Consider the following 25,300-nt stretch of genomic DNA (forward strand, 5'->3'; position numbering starts at 1 on the left):
GATAGTCAAAATTAGCTTTTAAATGTTAAAATGGCTTGCCATATTCTCCACAAAAGAAGATCAACGCCTACTTCAACACGACCTGTTTAGCCCCGCCCACCGATTCGCCCAAACATGCTAAATATTAACATAGGACGTCATGATGCTAAACCGGATTGAGCTACTTCCAAGCAATAAACATGCTGTTTACTAAATATTGTGCAGTGCCTGTTTGTGGAAAAAGACAGTCTGCATAAGCTTCCTTCGGATTTCAGCATGGTTAAACTTTATCAAATCAGTCAATCACAATTTCCCGACATGGATCTGCCAGCAACACGTAAGTAACCATGTGTATTCTAATGCCTGATCTGCAATCAGTGATTTCTGTGTAATTATTCAAGTTCAGATTCTCTTAAAATCGTTCAATACTGTTTATGCATCAGTGACTAAATGATCAACTTCACATAATTTCTCGTAGTATTATGAAAATAATCTTTTTAAAACTGTTGTTAAATTATATACAGAAAGCGATCAAAGAACGATCCCTTTCCATTCGCCCAAGCTGTCAATCAAACAGCACAGTGCGAGCCGCGAGAGCTTATCTGGACACTTACCAAACTCGTGATGAAATAATGACACTGTTTCAACGTAGCTCTTACTGTGTATTCACGTCGTGTTTGCATTGTGATTTGGTGTTAGCATTTGTGAGAGTGCAAAAATTGCGTTGCAATGATAAGATCTTTATTCACGCGATCAACAGACTGTCTGTCATCTGCTCAGTCAGTGCTCATCATGCTGCAACCTTTCATGTGATGGAATAGATTTGCCCATCATCAGGGGGTGGCGTAGTCAGACTTAAAATAAGGTATACTGCATGGCAGGTACCACATAAATATAGATCAACAGTGGATCAACAGGGCATCGGCTTCTCTCTCTCTCTCTCTCTCTCTCTCTCTCTCTCTCTCTCGCGCTCTCTCTCTCTCTCTCTCTCTCTCTCTCTCTCTCACACAGTGATATTCACGGAGAGAAGCAAACATTGCGTATGCTCATCAGCCTCGCGCACAGGTAGACTGACATTATTACCAAAATTAAACAAAGAATTAAAAATACATATAAATAAATAAATAACTGATTACAATGTTTAAATGTATAATCTTCCATGTGATACATCACATTAATACTCTTATGAATACACTACAATAGTGTATAGTAGGCTAGCCTACATTACAATTAATGAATTACAATATTTTAGGCTACATACCTACATGAAGGTTTACAATTTTTACATAAACCATTTCAAATGCATGTTTACTAATACCAAACTTTAAAAATTAGAGACTCGTTGACTATTTTTATTTATTTATTTTATCTTTTCTTTTTACTTATAGTCAGTAGAATATCTGTTGGAGGAGCGTCAAAATAAAGAGTTCGCAGATATTAAGCAGACTGTCTACTAATACTCTAATGATAGTTGACATTGCAAAGTTACTTCAACAGAATGTTCAAAAGGGACCATCAAAATAAATTGTTACCAAAATTCTAAATTGTAGTAGGCTACTTTTGTTTGTGCAATAGGCTGTTCATTAACAAATTAATTCCAAATGCTGTTTCAAACTCTTCTATTCTTATATAATAAAAATTGCTAAGTGAGAATGCAAAAAAATAATTTTTATATGGCCTCGCATACAAGTATTTACCCCAATACAAGTGTTGTAATTTATTTCCTCGTTCCAAACCGGGAAGTGTGAAAATAATCCATTCGAGGAGGAGCTGCTGTATGTTTACCTATGACATTTAACTTACCTGTCTCACGGTGAAATCGAAAGAAGCCGATGACTGTAAAGACGCCATTTCGGAAGATAGAAAATCAGCAATTGCTTCACATGTGACAGTAAGTTCGTTAAACTTTTCATCTGTAATATTGATAGAGTATGCGTCTAAACAGACATTATGACGAACTCAAACTCAAATACATGATAAAGTGGAAAATTACTTGCGTGATACTTCACGTCAACTGTAACACTCATTAAATGGCCGAAAATGGTTAAACTTGCAATTTTTTTTCCTTTAACAGGAGAATTTTAGTTCAATGTTTAAATGTTTAAATTAATGTTTAAATCTTTGGTTGACTTTAAACAATTTAATTATTTATATAATCTATAGGCTATTGTAATGTGTGTTCAGTGATGACTGGGGGAAGTAATTGTAGTCGCAGATATACACACATAAACGTGTAAAAATAACATAATATTTGCTTAATGCGAGACGAAAAACGGATTGTGAAAAACACCTGCAAGAGTTCAGCAGTGTCATTAAAGTGAAGGTGAATCCAGTGTTTAAACGAGGATGCTGTGTTTGAAAGTGTGGCCGACATGTTGCTCTAAAAAACAACATTTACAGTAACTGGAGAAAAACTGTTGATGTTAAGTTAAAGTAAAATAAATGCTATTTAAATTAAATGTGTCAATGTGTTTTGTGCATGTTATCTGTGTCCATGCAGGTCTGGAATCAAGTCTCATCAAGGAGGAAGAGAAGGAGCAAACTTCCTGTAAAATGAAGAGGAGAACCGTACCTGTAAAATGAGTGTATGTGAGGAGAGAGATGAGGCATCTGTTCACACTCAGAGAGCAGCATCTCCAGTATCCAACTGTGTGTCCATGAAGAGTAACAGCTCCATGGATAATCCTCCTAAATTCAGTGATGGATCATCTTCAGGATCCAGCTGTGTGTCCATGAAGAGTAACATCTCCATGGATAATCCCCCTAAATTCAGTGATGGATCATCTTCAGGATCCAGCTGTGTGTCTATGAAGAGTAACATCTCCATGGATAATCCCCCTAAATTCAGTGATGGATCATCTTCAGGATCCAGCTGTGTGTCTATGAAGAGTAACATCTCCATGGATAATCCCCCTAAATTCAGTGATGGACCTGCTGTGACCTCTTACCCTGTGTGAGTATCATGCAGTTCAGGGCTGGTCCAGATTCTGTTGGCGCCGTAGACAAGATATTATATTCATCGCCCCTAAAAACTACAACACTGACAATAACACACACAAACACAAGTGTGTGTATGGGTGCACAAATAGTTTTTAAAATAAAGGGTAAAAAGGCTATATAAAATATGTATTCAAATTGAATATATGTATAGATGATAGTCTTGGTATCCAGATAACTAGTTAGTCTCATTAGCCTCTCACCTGGCAACACTATTCTTAAACATAGATTGGAAAATTACATATCCAAACTTAAATGGATGCTGAACTTAATGTGCTGCTTTACATTTATTTTTATTTTCTATTAATATAAAACCTGTGCCTGGGCACCTAAAACTTCAAGTCAAAAGTGGTAAATCCAACCATTGTTGTCTTTCAAATTTGTCTCAAACTATCAATATGCTCTGGGAGTTTTAGGCGCAGTAGCCAATATGGCCGCTAGGTGACATTCAAACTCCATTTGGTGATTTAAAAACTTGAAGGATTTAATTTCATGAATGCTTTGGACTACTGGCCTCTTTTGATAAAAGACACATAGGGTTTTATTGCTGAAGTGAAAGCAAGCAACAACAGAAGTAAAAATAAAGTTTTACACTGAACTTGCATTAAATGTAAATAAAATGAAAAAGTTTCCACTAGTCCTCCATTCCAGTTAAAATATTCTAAAGTAGCTCCTCAAAATATCAAATAATCATCAACTACTCAAAGAAATTGTAGTTATGATTCTTAGTTTTATATTGTTTTTACTGGTCTTCTTCTTTGCTTCACTTTACCAGTTGTCTGTGCGTTTATTGACCGTTTTAAAAAAGTAGACAAAAAAAAAACTGTAACTGACAAAAGGCAATTGACTAATTCAACGTTAATAAATGAAGAGTTCATTTGCAAAAAACGATAAACGTCACGTTTAAAATTTGTTTTTGTTTTTTGCGGACTTCTGTGCATTATACTCCACATATAGCACGTTCTGAATCTTAAACACGTTTTGTCACAAAAGCCGGTATTGTCCATTGTCAAGGCATCGCAAGTTCATGTTCTCTTACGAGAGGTCTCTCGTACTGCGTAAGTATCTTACGCTAGGGGAAAATCTCTTTTCCACGAGATATTGAAGGCAAAAAATTATCCTTTAATTTTGTATTAATGTAAAACGCATTGCAGCAGTATGCAGGCATAGGCGAGACAGCTCGCGCACATATTGGCTGCTCTGCGGCAACTGCATCAGCCTATCGAGCGAGGCCTATCGTGACGTCAGATCCAATGAGGGTGCTTCGCGCCCACTGCGTCACATCCCGCCGAAACGGGCGTGGCTTAGGCCTATAAAACAAGGCTCGGAGGCAGCTGATATCTGATTTTTTCATCTCTTCAGCGAAGCTCACGCATCGCTGGATCCGGAGAGAGAAGCCGCGCGCCGTCTGAAGAAGCCTTTCAGCGGGACGAGCCATCATCTGAAGCCGCTGGCCACGCCGCCTTCTACTGCCGTTCCCGCTGCACTATCCGGCGCCTATATCCTTTTCACTCTCTGTTCTGTGAGTGTGTGTTCACCGGCGCGACACACACTCTAAAAGAGCTCGCGTCTTTTTCAAGATGCCTTCATGCGGCTCGTGCAGAGCCCCACTCAGCAACGGGGACCGCCATGTTATCTGCGTTTCCTGCCTGGGTGAAGATCACGCAGCGCTCGCGCTCGCTGACGGCGGCTGCCTTCACTGCGAGCTACTGCCTATGGCGACTCTGAGGACTCGCCTGGCAGCTTTCTCCGAGCCTGCACTTCCGCCCGCTGAGGTGCCGCGCCGTAAAAAGCACCGTGCTCAGCGGAACCTTCCCAGGTCCCGGAACCTTCTCCAGCCCGCCAAAGCTTTGGTCGAGTCACTTCCTGTTGGACAGCGGCCGCGGTCCGTCGCCGCTTCTATTGAGGAGGATGATTTGAAAGCCGCGTCTGGGGAGGATGACACCTGCTCTCTGCTGGCGTCGGGCAGTGAGGATTGGGCGAGCTCTGTGGATCTCGCGCCTTCTGCTCGCGGACCGCTCGCTTTCTCCACCGCTGGGCATCAGTTCTCCAGCTGGGCTTGCTCCGCATGCGCCCTCTGCCGTTCTGGCTAAAAGCGCGAGTACCGGGCCGAGCGTGGGCGTCCGGTCTGCTTCATCTCAAGGTCGATCAGACTTGCATTTTAGCTCTGAAACCTTGGAAAGCGAACAACTGGTACCAATCAGGTGTAAGCCTGGGGACTTCCTCGAGGATGAAAGTGGTGTCAACAGACGCCTCCACCTCGGGATGGGGAGCGCTGCTCAAGGGCAGACCGTTCTTCGGCCAATGGTCAGAACGGGAGAAGCTTCAACATATAAACTGCCTGGAAATGTTGGCAGTGGACAACACGCTGGCGCGTTTTCGTCCTCAAATAAAGGGTCACCACGTCTTGGTCCACTCGGACAACATGTCGGTGGTGTCCTACATAAATCGCCAGGGCGGTCTCAGATCCCGAAACTTATACAGGTTGGCAGAACGCCTTCTGGTATGGGCTCAGCGCAACCTGCGCTCGCTGAGAGCGGTGCACGTGCCTGGGCTGCAGAATTTGGGGCCAGGCAGGCTGTCCAGGAACAACGTTCCAGCGGGCGAATGGTCTCTACACCCACATACAGTTGAACTGTTGTGGGAGAGGTTCGGCAGAGCGAAAGTGGACCTGTTCGCGTCTCACGAAAACGCTCACTGTCCGGAATTTTTCTCCAAGAGCAGGAACGCGCTGGCCCAAACGTGGCCGCGCTGCCCGCTCTATGCTTTTCCCCCAGTCTCTCTCCTGCCTCAGGTGATAGAACGGATCAGGGAAGAGGGATGCTCAGTGCTGCTCGTAGCGCCGCTCTGGAAGAACCAACCGTGGTTCCCAGTTCTGATGCAGCTAGCGGACACTGTCCCGTGGCCAGTGCCAGTGAGGAGGGGCATCCTCACCGGGAGCTGTGGTGCCTTCATGTGTGGACTATCAACGGGTACCCGCTGACCTCCCAGAGGGAGTGTTAAACACTATCACTCAGGCTAGAGCTCCGTCTACTCGACGGCTTTATTCCTCAAAGTGGTTGGTGTTTTCCGGCTGGTGCACAGCTCGGGGCATTTCACCCCTAGATTGCGGGGTGACGGAGGTTCTCTCCTTCCTACAAGAGCTACTGGATAAGGGCAGGACCCCTTCCACGCTCAAAGTCTATGTGGCGGCTATAGCAGCGTTTTCTAAAACAACGCTTGGTCAGTCAATAGGAAGGGGAGGCATATATATATATATATATATATATATATATATATATATATATATATATATATATATATATATAAAAACAATTTCATTGAACTTTAATTTTGTAAGTTACCTGTATTTGTTTTAGTTATTATTACTTAAAACAACCCGCCTTCAGTTTGATTGATATTATTTGGAATGCACAATATAAAAAAACATGATTTATGTTATTTAATTGACACTATTTTACATTAATACATATATTTAATGCTCTGTTAGTAATTATAGTTTAGAAATGTTCCTTTTTTTGTGAAGAGGGTTAATAGAATGTTTGTAATTATGGAATTATCGGTTTAAAGGGGTGGTATAATGCCCTTTTCACAAGATGTAAAATAAGTCTTTGATGTCCCCAGAGTGTGTATGTGAAGTTTTAGCTCAAAATACTCCACAGATATTTTTTTATATCATGTTAATATTGTCACTTTTTGAGGGTGAGCAAAAACCCACCATTTGTGTCTGTCCCTTTAAATGCAAATGAGCTGCTGCTCCCGGCACAGGGGGCGGAGCTACAACAACTTGTGTCCTTTTACCTCACACAGACATGCACTGGAAATTTAAAAAACTTTTAACCTTTTATGTTCAAACCAAAGTCAAACAATGATGGAGAGACTCAAGAAGAAGTGTCAACATGTAGAAGCAACAGGACGTTTCTGAATGGTTAGTTGATGATTTTTAGGTAGCTTATGTGTAGTTATCTTCTAGTCATTGATTAGCATATTCTGTCATGTTAATCTATAAATGGCATTCCCAGGGGCCATTCATGTACATTTTAGGGTTGGTGATGTCACTAACTCAGGAGGAATGTCAAAAAAACAGTATCAGAGGTTCTCAAACTTCTCAGACCAAGTACCGTCTACCAAATCCAAACATGTTCAATGTTATTTCAGCATAGAGCAAATACAAATCTTGATCCATCCCTCTTTTTCATTGCAAAAAGCAAAAAATTGGGATTACGGTGAGGCACTTGCAATGAAAGTGTTTATTTAAGTGATATTGTTTTGCAATATAAATTGTTTAAAATCAGCTTAACAGATAATGTTTGTCTCCTATAGGCACAAAACAGCTTAGTTATTTTGGTTAAAGTCAATATTCTTTGAGGTTCAGATGAATGATGTTGCTGCTGGAGTCCTCTGGAAGAGACCCACATTCAAGTGTTGATAAACTAAAGCTAGAATAAATGTTTTTTGTTTGTTTAAAAGCAAATGGTCTGTTTTTTCTTTTGATAAATTGCATGCTTGGATATTCATACAACAAAATATTCTGGGGGCCATGAAATTTGTGAAAATGATCAAAAACACTGGAGGTGGATTGCAACTTTTTTAAACGCTGGTTGGGGAATATTTTCCCCAAAAAATATATTCAATCATTTTAGCGATTCTCGATGGCTAATTAAATCAATAACGCTTTAAAAACAATTAAATATTAAATAAATTTAGCATAGAATCAACTTTGCACTGCTGCCTGCACGATCACATGAAGGATCAGCCAAATTTCCATGTGCATCTTGAAACATGGATGTTTTGTTTTTTTGTGCCATCTAGTGGTTTAGAGGAGAATAAAATCAAATGCACCTTTTACCCCGGTGGTCCTTTAGCCCTGTTTACCCTACCATTAATAAAACATGTTTTCTCTGTAAAACTATGCATAATACACATTCTCTATAAATTATAGTACTATTGCCCAATGTTAGTTTTTTTTCTTTTCTTTTTTTTTCTCTCAGTATCAACAACAGGAAGAGAAAGAGAGCAGCTTCTCCAGGATCCAATTGTGTGTCCGTGAAGAGGCAAGAGCCCCCAGAATTCAGTGATGGAGCAGTGACCTTTGACCCTGTGTGAGTATCATCATGGAGAGTGAGAGATACATGAACACAGAATGCACAAATGTTAACTAACAAACTAGTGGAAGGAAAGGAATCCTTTCACTTTGTTAAAGTGTCTTTGTTATAGTGTTTTTTTTTTTAATGCTTCTCTCTGTCATTTCTCTGTTAGACCTCCATTTACACAGGAATGATTTTTGTTAAATGTGTTGCATCAGTGTTATATTGACAGTTATCCTTTAAATGAGTTATCCTTTTAATCTTGATAAAAACTGAAACAAGAAAATTCTGGCTAGGAATAAATAAAATCAGTGGATCCCAAACTGGTTGTCGTGGCGAATGGCTCATTATTTCAGCTTCAAAAGTCCAATTGATGTCACAGTGACGGATGACAAATGCGACTTTGCAGATTTACATTTCGACTTGAGTTAACTCGCACAATAACTTTGACTGTTTGCCCTTTTGAACTGTAATAACGATTGCTCATTCAGTGCCATGGCCGCTGACATTAGCATAATTTATTTGCTATCATCTCTGTTCTCTCTACACCGAGTCTAACCACCAAAAATTTAAGATTAAACAAGACGGTTCATTCATATTATTATAAAAATGGGAGAAAGTGTAAAGTGCGGCTTGGCGGAATAAGTCCTGCCTTTTAATTAAAAGAGCTAATCGTCAATTGGTAAAATCATTGTGTCACTGCAGAAGCTCTGGTTGTCATAGCAACCTGAAGAGCTTTTTAACGCAATTTGTGTTTTTTATTTAACCTTATTTCCCGGCTCACACTTTTCTTATCCTAATTTTACAAGTTGCAAGTTACAAAAAACACACAAGCAGTACTGACTGACCCGGGATCCAAAGTAATAGATTGGGACCTGACCCGGACCCGGCTGACCATTTAAAATAAATAGGATCTCGGGTGCTCTGTGTAGACCTCTAGTTTGCAGTCTCTTTTATAATATATCATCTGTCATCAGTCTCCATCTACATGTAAATTTATTTCTACATGTGGTATGATTTTCATATTAAACCTACTTAAATATTTTTCTTTGTTCACAAAGAAAGTCTTCTCTGTTTGTTTTTGTGTCTCTGTTAAGTTAATGTGTTTTCAGTGGTGGGAGAGCTGACCAGATCAGAGATGTGTCCTGTCAGAAACACATCAGTCATCATGACACAGAAGCAGCCCTGCAGCTCGATTCTCACCAGCCAGTGCATGATGATCTTCAGAGAGTCAAAGGCCGGCACAAAACCAGCATGAAGAACAAGTATGAGAGCTTATTTGAGGGAATCAAACTACAAGAGAATCAGACCCTCCTGAACAGGATTTACACACAGCTGTACATCATAGAGGGAGAGAGTGAAGGAGTGAATGAAGAACATGAGGTGTTACAGATGGAGAAAAGTTACAAGACCCTTCAGGACAATCCAATCAACTGCAATGACATCTTTGATCCTTCATCTGAACTAGGATATGAGGAGAAGAGAAGAGAGAAGGACAAAATCAAGACTGTTCTTACTACAGGCATCGCTGGAATTGGAAAAACCGTCTCTGTGCAGAAGTTCATTCTGGACTGGGCCGAGGGAAAAGCCAATCAGGATGTAGATTTCATGTTTGTTCTTCCATTTAGAGAGCTGAACTTGATTAAAGATCATCAGTACAGTCTTCACAGACTTCTGCTGGACTTTCATCCTGATCTTCAAGATCTGGACTCAAAGATTTATGATGAATGTACAGTTGTGTTCATCTTTGATGGTCTGGATGAAAGCAGAATTACGCTGATGTTTTCAGACAGTGAGAAAGTTTCTGATGTGACTGAGTCTTCATCAGTGGGTGTGTTGATGTCAAACCTCATGAAAGGAGATCTGGTTCCCTCTGCTCTCATCTAGATCACCACCAGACCAGCAGCAGCCAATCAGATCCCCTCAAACTACATCAAGCGTGTGACAGAAATTCAGGGATTCAATGACCCTCAGAAGGAGGAATATTTCAGGAAGAGAAGCAGTGATGAGCATCAAGCCAGCAGAATTATCTCACACATCAGAAGAGCAAGAAGCCTCCACATCATGTGTCACATACCCGTCTTCTGCTGGATCTCAGCCACTGTGCTTCAAAACATCCTGAAACAAGATCTCAGTGCAGAAATCCCTCAAACTCTGACTGAAATGTACATACACTTCCTCCTCATTCAAACTAGTATGAGGAACCAGAAGTATGAAGAGAGAGATCCAGAGAAACTCCTGCAGTCCAACAGAGAAGTGATTGTGAAACTTGCTGAACTGGCTTTCAATCAGCTGATGAAGGGCAATGTGATGTTCTATGAGGAGGACCTGATTGAGAGCGGCATAGACGTCACTGACGCCTCAGTGTATTCTGGGATTTGCACTGAGATCTTTAGGGAGGAATCTGTGATTTATCACTGGAAGTTTACAGCTTTGTACATCTCAGCTTTCAGGAGTTTTTTGCAGCACTGTATGTGTTTTACTGTTATTTACACAAGAACAGTGAAGTTCTGAAAATGTTCCTGACTGGAATGTCCAGAACTCGGTGTAAGATTGTTTCTCTGGATGTGTTTCTGAAGGGAGCAGTGAATAAAGCCTTGAAGAGTAAAAATGGACACCTGGATCTTTTCCTTCGATTCCTTCATGGCATCTCACTGGAGTCCAATCAGAGACTCTTACAGAATCTGCTGATTCACACAAAGAACAACCCAAAGAGCATCAAGACAATAATCCACAACCTCAAACGAGGTCAAAAAAACAATATCAGCCCTGAAAGATGGATGAATCTGTCGCATTGCTTGATTGAGATGAAGAATAATTCTATTGTTGAAGAAATGCAGGCATTTTTAAAATCTGGAACAAACGACAAACCTCTTTCTCTTGCACAATGTTCAACTTTGGCAAACATGATCCTGATGTCAGAGGAGGTGATGGATGAGTTTGACCTTAAAAAGTACAGCATCACATCATCACAAGAGGGTCGAAGGAGACTGTTACCTGCTCTGAGGAACTGCAGAAAAGCTCTGTGAGTGTGAAAATATGAACATAATATCAACTGAATTGAAATATGAACATAATACCCCCATAATTATAGATTTCCTCTGGTAAATGCACTGTAATGATAATTTAAAAATATATATTTTTATTTATTTACATAAATTTGAAGTGTACACTGATTAAAATATTTAATATATATACATTTTGTAATTATAATTAATATCTCAGTAATTGCATTTCTGAATTCCAGAAGTTTTAAAAGCTAAATGTTCTCAGGGATTACAGTCTTTTTTTGCTTTTTATTTTAATTGATTTTCATAGATGATTACAGTCTTTTTAACCAATTAATTTACATGACTTTCCATCGTTCATGATTTACTGGATAAGGATTAAGTATTTTTAGTAAAATATTTTTCTCTACCCAATAAAAATGCCCAATTTTTGGTTTTTAGGTTTTTATTTAAATTACCTGACTTTTTCTGGTCTAGAAATCACACTTTTAAAATCACGCTACCTCATACAGTATATCTGGTTGTGGAGAGGCTTAATTAGAATAAGAAATATCTTGATTTAGGTCAGTGGTTTTCAATCCCAGCACTGTACATTTTTTATGTCTATCTTATCTAACACACATATAGAGGTCTTGGAGTCTTTACTAACTAGCTGATGAGTTGAATTTGAAAATGTGCAGTGCTGTGGGTACTCCAGGACCAGAATTGCCCAGAAACTGAGCCTGCTAGTCCAGGCCTTAAAGGAGAACTCAGGTCAATTTTAACATTTAACATTTTTTTGTCAATTTGGAGTGCTGTCAATACAGAGAACAATGACAAAAATCGGTGTTGCCTACACCGTGTTATCCTCTTTTTAAAATTTGCACCCTGTTGACTTCAATGGGGCAATATTTAAACCTGCTTTTAGCCTCTTAACATCCTTGATGTGTCATTACAAGTGCACAGGTCATGTGAGTGATTCCTTCAGAGTGAACACGAGTGAATCTGACTGCAGTAGATGTGAAAGATATGGATAAAAATGATGTTATTTAAGCCAGCGCAAATACCTGTATTTACATCCTGCTTTCGGTTGAAGTCCAAAGTAGTCGATTGCCGAGTTCACGCGCGTGATCATAGGTAACTAAACCTATGCGCGTGAACTCGACAATCGACAACGATCCACACATAGGAAACAGAGAGAAGATCCAATTGCAATATGTATCTTTAATGAGGGTAATCCATTACTCAGAAACAGTCCATGCAGGGGTCAAAACCAAGATAGCAATTCAACATAAAAAGACATACGAAAAACAGGCAAGAACAGAACTCGGAAGTGGCGTGATAATTGCAAGGACTCCACACACAGGGAAACGACAATGATAATGGGAAATTGGGTGCAATGATCAGTGATAAGGGACAGCTGAGTGCAAAGATGAGACAAGAATCGTGGGGAATGTAGTTCAGAAAGTGCCAGACACCGTGGGGAAGGAGGACATCTAGTGGTTACCCAGGGAACACAAACCAAACACTGTGACATAACCCCCCCTCTACGGAGCGGCTACCAGACGCTCCAAGACGTGATAAACAAAACAAGAGTCCAGGCGGGAGGTGGACTGGTGGAGGATCAGGGGGAGGGATGGGGGGCCAGGTCCATGGAGGGAAACGGGGACAGGGAGTGACAGTCCATCTGGCGGCCAGGGCGGAGACAACAGTCCATCGGGCGGCCAGGACGGAGACTCTCCCTCGGGCGGCCAGGGCAGAGACTCTCCCTCGGGTGGCCACGGCGGAGACGACCCCTCGGGCGGCCAGGGCGGAGACGACCCCTCGGGCGACCAGGGCGGAGACGACCCCTCAGGCGGCCACGGCGGAGACGACCCCTCGGGCAGCCATGGCACAGGAACAGACACCGGCTCAGGAACTGGAACAGACACCACCGGCTCAGGAACTGGAACAGACACTGGCTCAGGAACTGGAACAGACACCACCGGCTCAGGAACTGGAACAGACACCACCGGCTCAGGAGCAGACACCACTGGCTCAGAAACAGACACCACCGGCTCAGGAACAGACACCACCGGCTCAGGAAGAGACACCACCGGCTCAGGAACAGACACCTCCGGCTCAGGAACAGACACCACCGGCTCAGGAACAGACACCTCCGGCTCAGGAACAGACACCACCGGCTCAGGAACAGACACCACCGGCTCAGGAACAGACACCACCGGCTCTGGAACAGACACCACCGGCTCAGAAACAGACACCAACGGCTCAGGAACTGACGCCGGCTCGGCGGTGATAATCCTCTCCGAAGACACAGGCTCAGCGGCGGCCATCTTGTCCGAAGACACAGGCTCGGCAGATGTGACGTGAACAGTCTCGACAAAGACCCTCTTGTCCGCAGACACTGGATCCGGCTCGGCAGCGGCCATCTTGTCCGAAGACCCAGGCTCGGCGGCGGCCATCTTGTCCGAAGACACAGGCTCGGCAGATGTGACGTGAACAGGCTCGGTGGCGATCATCCTGTCCGAAGACACAGGCCGCTACCATTTTGTCTATTTGAATGGAGAAAAATCGATCATAACTTCAGTAAACTATGGAGTGCCGCAGGGATCTGTGTTGGGCCCTCTATTATTCTCAATATATATGATGCCACTTGGAAATATTATAAGGAAACATGGAATTAGTTTCCATTGTTATGCTGATGACACTCAAATATATATTTCATCACGGCCGGATGAAAACGCTAAATTATCCAAATTGACAGAGTGTGTTAAAGATATAAAAGATTGGATGACGCGTAATTTTCTTTTATTAAATCCTGACAAGACAGAGGTAATACTTATCGGTTCAAAAAACCGCCCACAAAACCTTTCACAATACAACTTTAACATCGTAGGATGTCCTGTTACTTTATCCTCTACAGTAAAAGACCTGGGTGTTATACTCGATTGTAACCTGTCTTTTGAAAAAAAAAAAAAAAAAAAAAAAAAACCAATTGGGACAAGAGGGCCAACCACTAATAACATTTGGTTATGTCAGGTCACAACCAGACTAAGGGAGCTTGGTATGGTGGTGCCTGATATGGTGCCCCAGCATACTTATTGGAGGAAGACTCAATGGAGCATAGAGGATTAATTGCTGTGGCCGGGTGTCACTGGTGGCGGTGGGGGGGGGGGGGAGGGGATTGGATTGTCGGATCAAGGAGAGGTGTCTATGTCGGGGGGACATGCTGGTTGTGCTCACTGGCAGTTGTGGATCAGCCCCTGACCTAGAGTTTAGAGCAAATATACAATAACTTATGGACTGATCTTAATGTATTGTTATTGTTATTATTATTACTGTCACTAATACTATCATTACTATTTACTATTTATTTATTTTTAATATATATATATATATATATATATATTTTTTTTTATAAATCACTAAAACTAACACTATTACTATTGTTATGATTATTATTATCATCGATAATAATAACACCACTAATATTGATATATTATTATTGATTATAAATATCAACAATGAGATTGAGCTGTCTTTTTTTTTTTCTTTTTTTTTTTCTCTCTTTTTCTTTCGTTGTTGTTATTCTGTTTCTGTTCCTCCCTCGCTTCTGTATTTATGTCAATGATTTCTTACCTTGTATATGTTACTGTTTTGTTAATCTGCAATAAAAAATAAAAAAAGAAAAAAAAAAAAAAGAAAATCATATTTCATATGTTACAAAAACAGCCTTTTTCCCAGCCTTTCACCCAGGCTTGGCGGCGGCCATCTTGTCCGAAGACACAGGCTCGGCTGATGTGACGTGAACAGGCTCGGCGGCGATCATCCTGTCCGAAGACACAGGCCGCTACCATTTTTTCTATTTGAATAGAGAAAAATCTATCATAACTTCAGTAAATTATGGAGTGCCGCAGGGATCTGTGTTAGGCCCTCTATTATTCTCAATATATATGATGCCACTTGGAAATATTATAAGGAAACATGGAATTAGTTTCCATTGTTATGCTGATGACACTCAAATATATATTTCATCACGGCCGGATGAAAACGCTAAATTATCCAAATTGACAGAGTGTGTTAAAGATATAAAAGATTGGATGACGGATAATTTTCTTTTATTAAATCCTGACAAGACAGAGGTAATACTTATCGGTTCAAAAAACCGCCCACAAAACCTTTCACAATACAACTTTAACATCGTAGGATGTCCTGTAACTTTATCCTCTACAGTAAAAGACCTGGGTGTTATACTCGATTGTAACCTGTCTTTTGAAAATCATATTTCATATGTTACAAAAACAGCCTTTTTCCACCTTAGAAACATTGCTAAGCTACGTAATATGCTATCAGTTTCTGATGCAGAAAAGTTAGTTCATGCATTCATCACCTCGAGACTAGATTACTGTAATGCTTTATTAGCTGGTTGTCCTGCATCCTCAATAAACAAGCTACAGTTAGTCCAAAATGCAGCCGCTAGAGTTCTTACTAGATCAAGAAAATATGATCATATAACACCGATTTTATCATAACTGAATTGGTTACCTATAAAGTTCCGTATTATTTACAAGGTATTGCTACTGACTTATAAAGCCCTAAACGGCTTAGCTCCAGTCTATTTAACGGATCTTCTATCGCCCTATAATCCATCGCGCTCTTTAAGATCAATAAATTCGAGGCTTTTGGTCATACCTAGGATCACATTTGACTCCGAAACTCTGGAATAGCCTTCCTGATACTGTTCGTTGCTCGGACTCGCTCTCCCAGTTTAAAACTAGATTAAAGACGCATCTTTTCGGCCAGGCATTCATATAATATTTTTAATTTTACAGTTCAAACTACAATCCGGCCTCTAGTTCATAAATGCCAGAGGAGAACTGGCCCCCGACTGAGCCTGGGTTCTCCCAAGGTTTTTTTTTTTCTCCATCAGGTCACCTGATGGAGTTTTAGGACACCATTAGGTCACTTGATGGAGTTTTTTCGGTTTCTTGCCACTGTTGCCTTTGGCTTGCTCAGTTGGGGATATTTTGGGGATATTTAATTTTATTTTATCAATCAATAAATTCCACTAGAAACAAACCTTGTTGTATTATTTTATTTTAATGTAATACTGTGAAGCTACTTTGATACAATCTGTATTGTGAAAAGCGCTATACAAATATACTTGACTTGACTTGACACAGGCTCGGCGGCGGCCATCTTGTCCGAAGACACAGGCTCGGCAGATGTGACGTGAACAGGCTCGGCGGGGGCCATCTTGTCCGAAGACACAGGTTCGGCAGACGTGAAGTGAACAGTCTCTGGATCGGCAGACGTGACGTGAACGGTCTCTGGATCGGCAGACGTGACGTGAACGGTCTCTGGATCGACAGGCGTGACGTGAACAGTCTCTGGATCGGCAGACGTGACGTGAACGGTCTCTGGATCGGCAGACGTGACGTGAACAGTCTCTGGATCAACAGACGTGACGTGAACAGTCTCTGGATCGGCAGACGTGACCTGAACACTCCTGGGAATCTCTAGGATCTTGGATAGCATAGAAAAATAATCCAATAACGTGTCAGCGGCCATCTTGTCCGAAGACACAGGCTCGGCAGATGTGATGTGAACAGGCTCGGTGGGGGCCATCTTGTCCGAAGACACAGGTTCGGCAGACGTGACGTGAACAGTCTCTGGATCGGCAGACGTGACGTGAACAGTCTCTGGATCGGCAGACGTGACGTGAACGGTCTCTGGATCGGCAGACGTGACGTGAACAGTCTCTGGATCGACAAACGTGACGTGAACAGTTTCTGGATCGGCAGACGTGTGCCTCCTCCCCCTTCTCCGTCCGCGATGGCGAGACGGCAGCTCCGATCTGTCCCTCACGAGTCCAGGGTCGAAGGGGGGCCATGGCGGAGAGTGATGTTGACTCTCCTCTCGACCACTCACTCCTCTGCGACCTCCCCGGGTCCCACGGAAAATGACTAGGCGGGTTCCCTCAAAACCAATCCTACTCTCCCGCTCGATGGCTGGGGAAGAAACACCGGAAAACATACCGCTGGATCCTTGGTGACGGAGTCTTTCGGTCATGATCCACACATAGGAAACAGAGAGAAGATCCAATTGCAATATGTATCTTTAATGAGGGTAAACCGTTACTCAGAAACAGTCCATGCAGGGGTCAAAACCAAGATAGCAATTCAACATAAAAAGACATACGAAAAACAGGCAAGAACAGAACTCGGAAGTGGCTTGATAATTACAAGGACTCCGTGACACACACTAAAACAGACAGGGTTATATACACAGGGAAACGACAATGATAATGGGAAATTGGGTGCAATGATCAGTGATAAGGGACAGCTGAGTGCAATGATGAGACAAGAATCGTGGGGAATGTAGTTCAGAAAGTGCCAGACACCATGGGGAGAAGGAGGACATCTAGTGGTTACCCAGGGAACACAAACCAAACACTGTGACAGTAAAGTTTCCATTGTATGCGCACTTCAGAATCTTGCCAGAAGTTGTAGGTCATCCGGTGACTTTTCGGAGATTCGGTTTTTCAAATACTATGTATTCAGACATACTGCTCTGTTAACATACAGTTTTTGGCATACTATATAGTAGGGAAGTATTCAATTTCAAACTCCGTGTCAGTTTCTCTGTGACCATATAAAGCATGGCACTCGATTGGCTGTCCATTGCCAAGTATTTAACCATAACATTCTAACACTGTAGTTTCACACTGTGCAAGTTTGGCACTGCAATGCAGGGTTAACAGCTCTAATCCTGCTAAACCCACTTTTAACTTTTAACTTACAAGTGTGAAATATTTCTTTACCCAGGGTTAAAAGTGGGTTTTGAATGACTATAACCAGTGGTTAATTGCAGTGTGAAAAGCCCTGTAAGAACATGTACATGCATGTAATGTGAAATTAAAGTGCAACCCAGGCCTTCCCGCTCTCAAACGTCTCTCCAGTGCTCAGAAGCTTCTCTATCATTAACACAGGACCAAGCTCTTGACTGATCATAACCTTTTAACCATAGTCATCTCTTTTTTTCAGATTAACAGTCTGTAATCTTAGTGATCAGCAGTGTGAAGTTGTGGCTTCAGTTCTACAGTCATCAAACTCCTCCCTGAGAGAGCTGGACCTGAGTAACAATGACCTGCAGGATTCAGGACTGAAGCTGCTCTGTGCTGGACTGAAGAGTCCAAACTGTGGCGTCAACATACTGAGGTTTGAGTTTCACATTCATTCTGTAAAGTAGCAGAAAGCGATTTCTGAGAAACAATGTCACTTTTTGAAATCAACACCCCTCCCTTCATTGCTCCGCCCCTGAAAATAATGAACACGGTATGCATCACACGTGCATTAGGTGACCATACGTTTTTCCTTTGACAGTCCTTTATTTAATCTCTCTTTTAAGTGTACCAAATTATTATGAGAAAATCATGTTTTGTCCCATATTTCTTCTTTCCTAAATTGTCTTTGCTAGGTGATCATAAAAGTGAATAGTAGTCTACTATTATAATAGTAAATTACCATCCTTTCACAATTCGTAATTGATTAACTTGCAGTTGGTGAAGGCGGGATATTAGAGAGTAAGGAGATCAAGTCAGACGTGAAGATGTCAAAGCAATGTGTGTGTTCATTTAAAAAGGATCTTCAAAAAGAGTTTATCCAGTTATTATGCGCAGGAAGTTGTGAAAAAAAGAACTAAATGTGGTATTGCACTGATTGACACACCAGAAGTGCTCTCTCAGACAGCGCCGCAATCCCAAATCAGGGTTTTTCCTATATTGATTTTTTTTTGTCAGCCTCACAAAAAAATGTTTGTCCTGCCAAAGCCTTATTTGATCAGTTGCCTGTCCATCCCTTCTTGTATACTGCCAAGAGAAATCTGGTTACCCTACACGTGCAACATCTAACAGCTGGTGCATCAGACAGTTTGAGTAAAAATGGATGAAACGGCTGTGCTTCAGCAACAACAACATCATACCTTGGTTCTGTAAAACAGCAAAAAACAATGTTATTTGCATATCGAGCAGAAGCAAAGCAACCTCGGCATCCGTTTTCAGGCCTTGGTAGCACTTTATTTTAGAGTCCTTTTCCTCATGTACATACTTATTACATATAGTAATTAATATGTTATAATAGTAATTACAATAACTGGGTACTAACTAGCTACTAACCAAGAACCTACAACCGGTACTTTCTAAAGTAAATACACTGTAAGAACATATAAGTGCATGTAATGTAAAATAAAAGTGCAACCCAGTCCTTCTTGCTCTCTAACGTCTCTCCAGTGCTCAGAAGCTTCTCCATTATTAACCCCCTGGGGTCGGCTATCGCGCCGGCTCGCTTTTTTTCTTATCAGTGCAAAAATACTTTGTTGACTTTGATCTTACATACAAGTGTCATACATCATTCGATCCTGTTAAGTGTCTATTTTTTTGTGTATACTCACAATAAAAACAAAGTATTGTGCTTTTTGCCAAATAAAGAAAAATAAACATGATGCGAGTTCTGCCTTCTCTCTGTCAGTGAAGTCCATTCTGAAACGCGTCCGAAAATGAACTATAACTCAACGAATACTCAGTCAAACAGTCACACAGGCACACAGACATGAAGCTTGAATTCTCTTCTTTTAAATTAAGTAATTTATATAAAAAACATATATTCTCAGTATATGCTGTTCTCAGTTTATGTAATATGTATGAAAAGAGAGAGATGTCAGTTGTTCTCATTTCAGCTCATTAAGTTTTAATGTGACCCCGCCCACGGAGAGCGCGCTATTCAAACACAAATGATCTGAGGCATCCATGCAAGCGTGTAAACGCCCACATCAGCTGGATAAAACACACCGCAAGTAATCAGAGTTATGTACTTTACGAGGTTGTGAGGAATAATACTATCTTAATAATAATCCTGGAAAAGTTACCTCAGAAGTGCTGGAAGTTTCATTTCGAGGAGCAACGGATCCAGCTGAGGAATAGGTCAGTTCTATATTTGCTTTGTTCTGATCGCATTAGTGTCTGTACACGCAAAAAGACATATTTCATGTTTAAATATGAATCGTGTTTCTGTGTGTGAACGAATGAACAGCTTTTACCAAAAAAAATCTAACCTTTCATTGAAGTAAAATAATTGAAATTGGGGGGTAAATCACATTATGAAATAAATGTTTATCTCTAAAACACGTCGGCCACAATTATTGGCACCCCTAGAATTTTTTATGAGTAAAATATCTCTGAAGTATATTCTCATTAATATTTACCTTTATTTCGCACACCAGGGTGACTAGGAACATGAAATTGTCCAGCTATGACTTCTTGTTTCACAGGAGTTTAAATATGACAAATACACAAAGGCCAAATTCCCTTAATCATCCATCACAATGAGTAAAACCAAAGAATATAGTTCTGATGTGCAGCAAAAGATTGTTGAGCATCACAAAATAGAAAGTGGCTGTAAGAAAATAGCTAAAGAATTGAAAATCCCCATTTTGACCATCAGGACAATAATTAAGAAGTTATAATGAACTAAAGATGTTACGAATCTGCCAGGAAGAAGATGTGTGTCTATATTGTCTTAATGCACAGTGATGAGGAAAGTTTGAGTGGCCAAAGACTCTCCAAGGATCATAGATGGAGAATTGCAGAGATTACTTGAGTCTTGGGGGTCAGAAAGCCTAAAAAAATATATATCAAACAACCCCTACATCACCACATGTTGTTTGGGAGGGTTTCAAGAAAAATCCTCCTTGCTCCTCCAAAATTAAACTCCAGCATATTCAGTTGTCAGACACGACTGGAACTTCAAAAGAGACCGGATTATGTGGTCAGCTGAAACAAAAAAAGGGCTTTTTGGTAGCAAACCCACCAGATGTGTTTGGTGCAAACAGGGATAAAAAGTACCCCATGCCTACGGTTAAATATACAGCTGGATCTTATATTTTTTGGGCATCAGGTCCTGGACATCTTGTTCAGATACATGGTATTATGGATTCTAGCAAATACCAACAGATAAAAAATCAAAACCTGACTGCCTCTGCTAGAAATCTTATAATGGGCCGTGGTTGGATCTTCCATCAGTACAACGGTCCAAAACAAACATCAAAATCAACACAAAAATGGGTAACTGAGCACAAAATGAAGCTTTTGCCATGACCGTCCCAGTCCCCTAAACTGAACCATATAGAAAATGAGTGGGCTGAACTGAATAGAAGAAGCACCAACATGAACTTGTGAATCTGAAGGATCTGGAGAGATTCTGTATGAAGGAATGATCGCTGATCTCTTGTCAGTTATTCTCCAAACTCATCAGGCATTATAGAAGAAGACTCAGATCTGTTATCTTGGCAAAAGGAGATTACAAAAAGTATGTAATAACAGAGTGCCAATAATTATGGCCAGCGTGTTTTGGAGAAAAACATTTATTTTATAATGTGATTTACCCCCCCACTTTCAATTCTTTTACTTCAATGAAAGGTTTGATTTTTGATTATTTATTTATATATATATATATATATATATATATATATATATATATATATATATATATAAAATCAAAAATAAAGTCATCAACTAAGATGTTATATAGTGTTTGTTCTAATGTAGGCTATATTCAAACTAATGAATCCTTAACTTTGAAATATGTATGATAACATGTATACATTAGTTTTTACAAAGAAAGATTACACTGGAAATATTGTTAATTTTAATTGTTGTTGTAATTGTATAACCTTTTTAATAAAATAGCACAAAAAAAAAATACAAGGATAGATGTAAACAAATTCTTAAAAGGGACAATATAAGCCTTCTCTTTAAATTATTTTTATTGTGTTTTATTAGTGACACATATGGGTAGAGAATATATTCCAAAACTTTCTGAAAATACAGTATGAGAAGAATTAACTGCACAATTACTAGGAATGTTTACCTTGGATATAATACAATTTGCAAGCACAATCTGTACACAAAAAACAACAGCAACTGTGTTTCCAACTGTGAACCAATTTTGTATTTTATATATATATATATATATATATATAGGCTCATTATGCAGCTCATTATGCGGGTCGTCGTCTTCTCAGGTGTGAATCACAGCCCCACGCATATTGCCTTTCCAAACAAAATATGTCTTACAAAATTTAAATCAATGTATTGTTTTATGTGAATGATTAGGCAGGATGATTTTCAGATCATTTTGAAGAAAAAAATCTAGGCGACAAAATGCATTATTCAAAAGTCTTGTGGACACATATTTAGTATGTATTTTGTGGCCTTATTTCAGAAACTTTCATTTTTAGTTTTTTCAATAACCATGCATAAACATTATTCTCTCAAAAATACAAACATGTACATACATGTTGCTCACATATTAAGGTAGCCCTGTTTGTGCTAAATAGAGTGTAATTACACCTTTGCCATTAATATGTTTATAAGCAACTGAAAAAAGCACAAATGTCAGGGCATGTCAAAACATCTCAAGGACCCCAAAAACACCTTAGACCCCAGAGGGTTAACAAGCTCTTGACTGATCATAACCTTTTAACCCGAGTCCTCTCTTTTTTTTCAGATTTACAGCCTGTAATCTCACTGATCAGCAATGTGAAACTGTAGCCTCAGTTCTACAGTCATCAAACTCCTCCCTGAGAGAGCTGGACCTGAGTAACAATGACCTGCAGGATTCAGGACTGAAGCTGCTCTGTACTGGACTGAAGAGTAAAAACTGTCAACTCAACATACTGAGGTTTGAGTTTCACCTTCATTCATTCATTAATGTTAATAATAATGTCTGCTTTTTATAAGTTTATACTGTGGGGGCTGTTGAAAGCATGAATCTGATTGGTTGATGAATAGGGGTGGTGGAAAAAAAAAATCACATATGAATCGTGATTCTATCTTCTGCCGATTTGCATCGATTCACACATTTTACAAATCTATATTCTAAGGTGTTACATTTCTTAAACTTCACTGTACAACTTAAAGTTATTGCCATGTTAGAGTGTTATTAATCACAATAAGCCACAAAAAAGGACTCAATGTGGTGCTCTCCAAGTGTGTCGGACTGCATCCCTCAGTGCTACAAACCACTACCCTACTAATCACGCCCCCGATCTCAAGTCACAATGAAACAGCCATTTGGAATGTCATCTGAGCCCCTCCCTCTGAAATCGCTGATGTAGTCACTACTGCTCTTTTTCTACTTCACTTTTCTTGCTATTTAAGCTTCACTATCTCCACCTAGTGATAAGGCATGCAGGTCGTATTACATAGGTCACCAGTAAGTAATCCTGTTTGTTTTCATCAGTTTTTAAAGTATTTTAGTTCTGAAACTCTACAGTAAATTTTTATTTTATGGAAAGGGTAGGTTTAAGGTAATTTGATAGTATAATTTGTTTTGCTTGCTGTTGTTTCATACTTTATGAAATTCAAAAGCAATATAAGATAGACTTATAAACATTTCATACATAATCATATAGTTCCGGTTACTAACGTAACCTTGGTTCCCTGAGATAATAGGAATGAGCATTGCGTGTTTTCTCCAAAATACTAAAGTCTGATTGGTTCACGTCTGTACAGCTGCACAGACAAATGGCTTTTCAGCCCATCAAAATGGGCGGAGCCGACTGCCTATTTAAGTTGCGCTCTGAGCCATTTTTTACTTTTATTTGTGTAAAATAAATAATGACAAAACTTTAAGTTTTTTGTAAAATAAAGAAAACAAACAGGGTGCGCTTTCTGCCATCAGAAACGCGTTTCAAATATTAACCGAAACTCTGTGAATACTCGCCACACAGACATGAGGCATTAGAAAGCTTGAAGTGTCTACTTTTGAATGAAGTAAGTCATATCAAAAACAAATATTCTCAGTTTATGTAATCCATATGAAATCAACAAGAGGTACATTTTCTCACGTCTCTGCTCATTATCTTAAATGTGACCACACCCATGCGCAGCAAGTTTATTCACGCGCTAATTGTCCACGTAAGGCATACCCACATCACCTTGATAAACAAACGTCAAGCTTCATGATTTATCTGCTTTTCATCAAGTTTGGAAGACGTGCTGTGAGGAATAAGGGACCGTGTTGGAGCGAGACTCCCGGCCCCTCTGAGAAATCTGACCACCACGTTGTGTTTCCCATCCGACTGGCCAGCCATAGGAGCATGGTACACCGTGATAGCTGCCATGTACTCTTTGAGCGTGGACGAGTGTGTCTGTCATCCAACAGTTCCTGCAAAAATGACAGTATAGAAGCGATTTCACAAGATATGGGGTCTTTGTGCCGGGCTGAGCACCAGCCAGAAAAGATAAACCACTTCTGAACTTAAAGGAGATTGTGTTCATGATCTCTCAGGAGAGGCGTGAAAGCTCCCGTTGAGTGGCCACAGATGGAGGCACCACAACTCAGGTTGGGGATTCCAAATTAACCCCTCCACTTGTGAAAGGAGGTCCCCCCTTAGAGGAATTGGCCACTGACAGCAGCTGAATTATTCTGGTTCTGGTTCTGTCAGAGTGGTGCCATGAGTAAGAGCACCTGTCCTCCCTGATTCGGGTAAAACACGCTTGAGATGTTTTACCCCTTTACTTACAAAGATCGCCGACAGCCCCAGATTATTGCACTATAACACTTCCTTGTTTCAAGCTCCATGAAAAACAAACTCAAAGAAACATAATTAAAATAGCCCCACATCATCACATACCCATCACCATACCTAGAGATTGGCATGGTTTTATTTCAGTTAGCCTAATAGCTGGTTTGATTTGCATTGAGAGATGATCTTATGGAAAGTACCCCATGCCAATCTCTAGGTATGGTGAAGGGTATGTGATGTGGGGCTATTTTAATTCCAAAGGCCATGGGAACTTTATCAGGATGCATAGTATCCTGGATCCCTGAAATAACTGGCCTTTAAAATAAAAATCTGCCTGCCTCTATGGGAATTTAACATAGGGGTGTCCTGACTTACGATACGTTATTCATTCACAAAGAAAATTGGTGTCCTTAAAGGTTGGAGTTTTCCTCATTTTTTAACCCTCATGTGGTGTTCGGGTCATTTTGACCCGGAGAAGATTTTCTTTTTCCCGAAAAATACTAGTTAATGTTATCGCTTTGTACTGAAACTTGGTTACTTTATTCACAAATGGTATAACTACTTCTGAAATGTTTTGTGACAATTTTCTTAATTTTTTAGGGGGAGTTTTGTCACCTTGTCACTCTTGTGGTGTTCCCGGTCAAAAATGACCGGACTACAAAA

At 40.4% G+C, this 25,300-nt stretch overlaps 1 pseudogene across 1 annotated transcript in view; it reads left to right on the plus strand.

Moving 5' to 3' along the window:
• The first annotated feature begins 122 nt into the window (after positions 1 to 122).
• The window catches only part of LOC311080071 (NACHT, LRR and PYD domains-containing protein 3-like), a 55,879-nt pseudogene continuing 30,701 nt past the window's right edge, over positions 123 to 25,300 (plus strand). Inside the window, exons 1-6 of the transcript XR_014609605.1 lie at positions 123 to 316; positions 2,480 to 2,932; positions 7,968 to 8,078; positions 9,176 to 11,088; positions 18,097 to 18,270; positions 22,615 to 22,788. The product of XR_014609605.1 is annotated as an NACHT, LRR and PYD domains-containing protein 3-like (transcript). The remainder of the gene's footprint in view (positions 317 to 2,479; positions 2,933 to 7,967; positions 8,079 to 9,175; positions 11,089 to 18,096; positions 18,271 to 22,614; positions 22,789 to 25,300) is intronic.

Source organism: Abramis brama, assembly GCF_963993115.1.
Source record: "Abramis brama genome assembly, chromosome: 1".
In the NCBI taxonomy this organism is placed as follows: Eukaryota; Metazoa; Chordata; class Actinopteri; order Cypriniformes; family Leuciscidae; genus Abramis; species Abramis brama.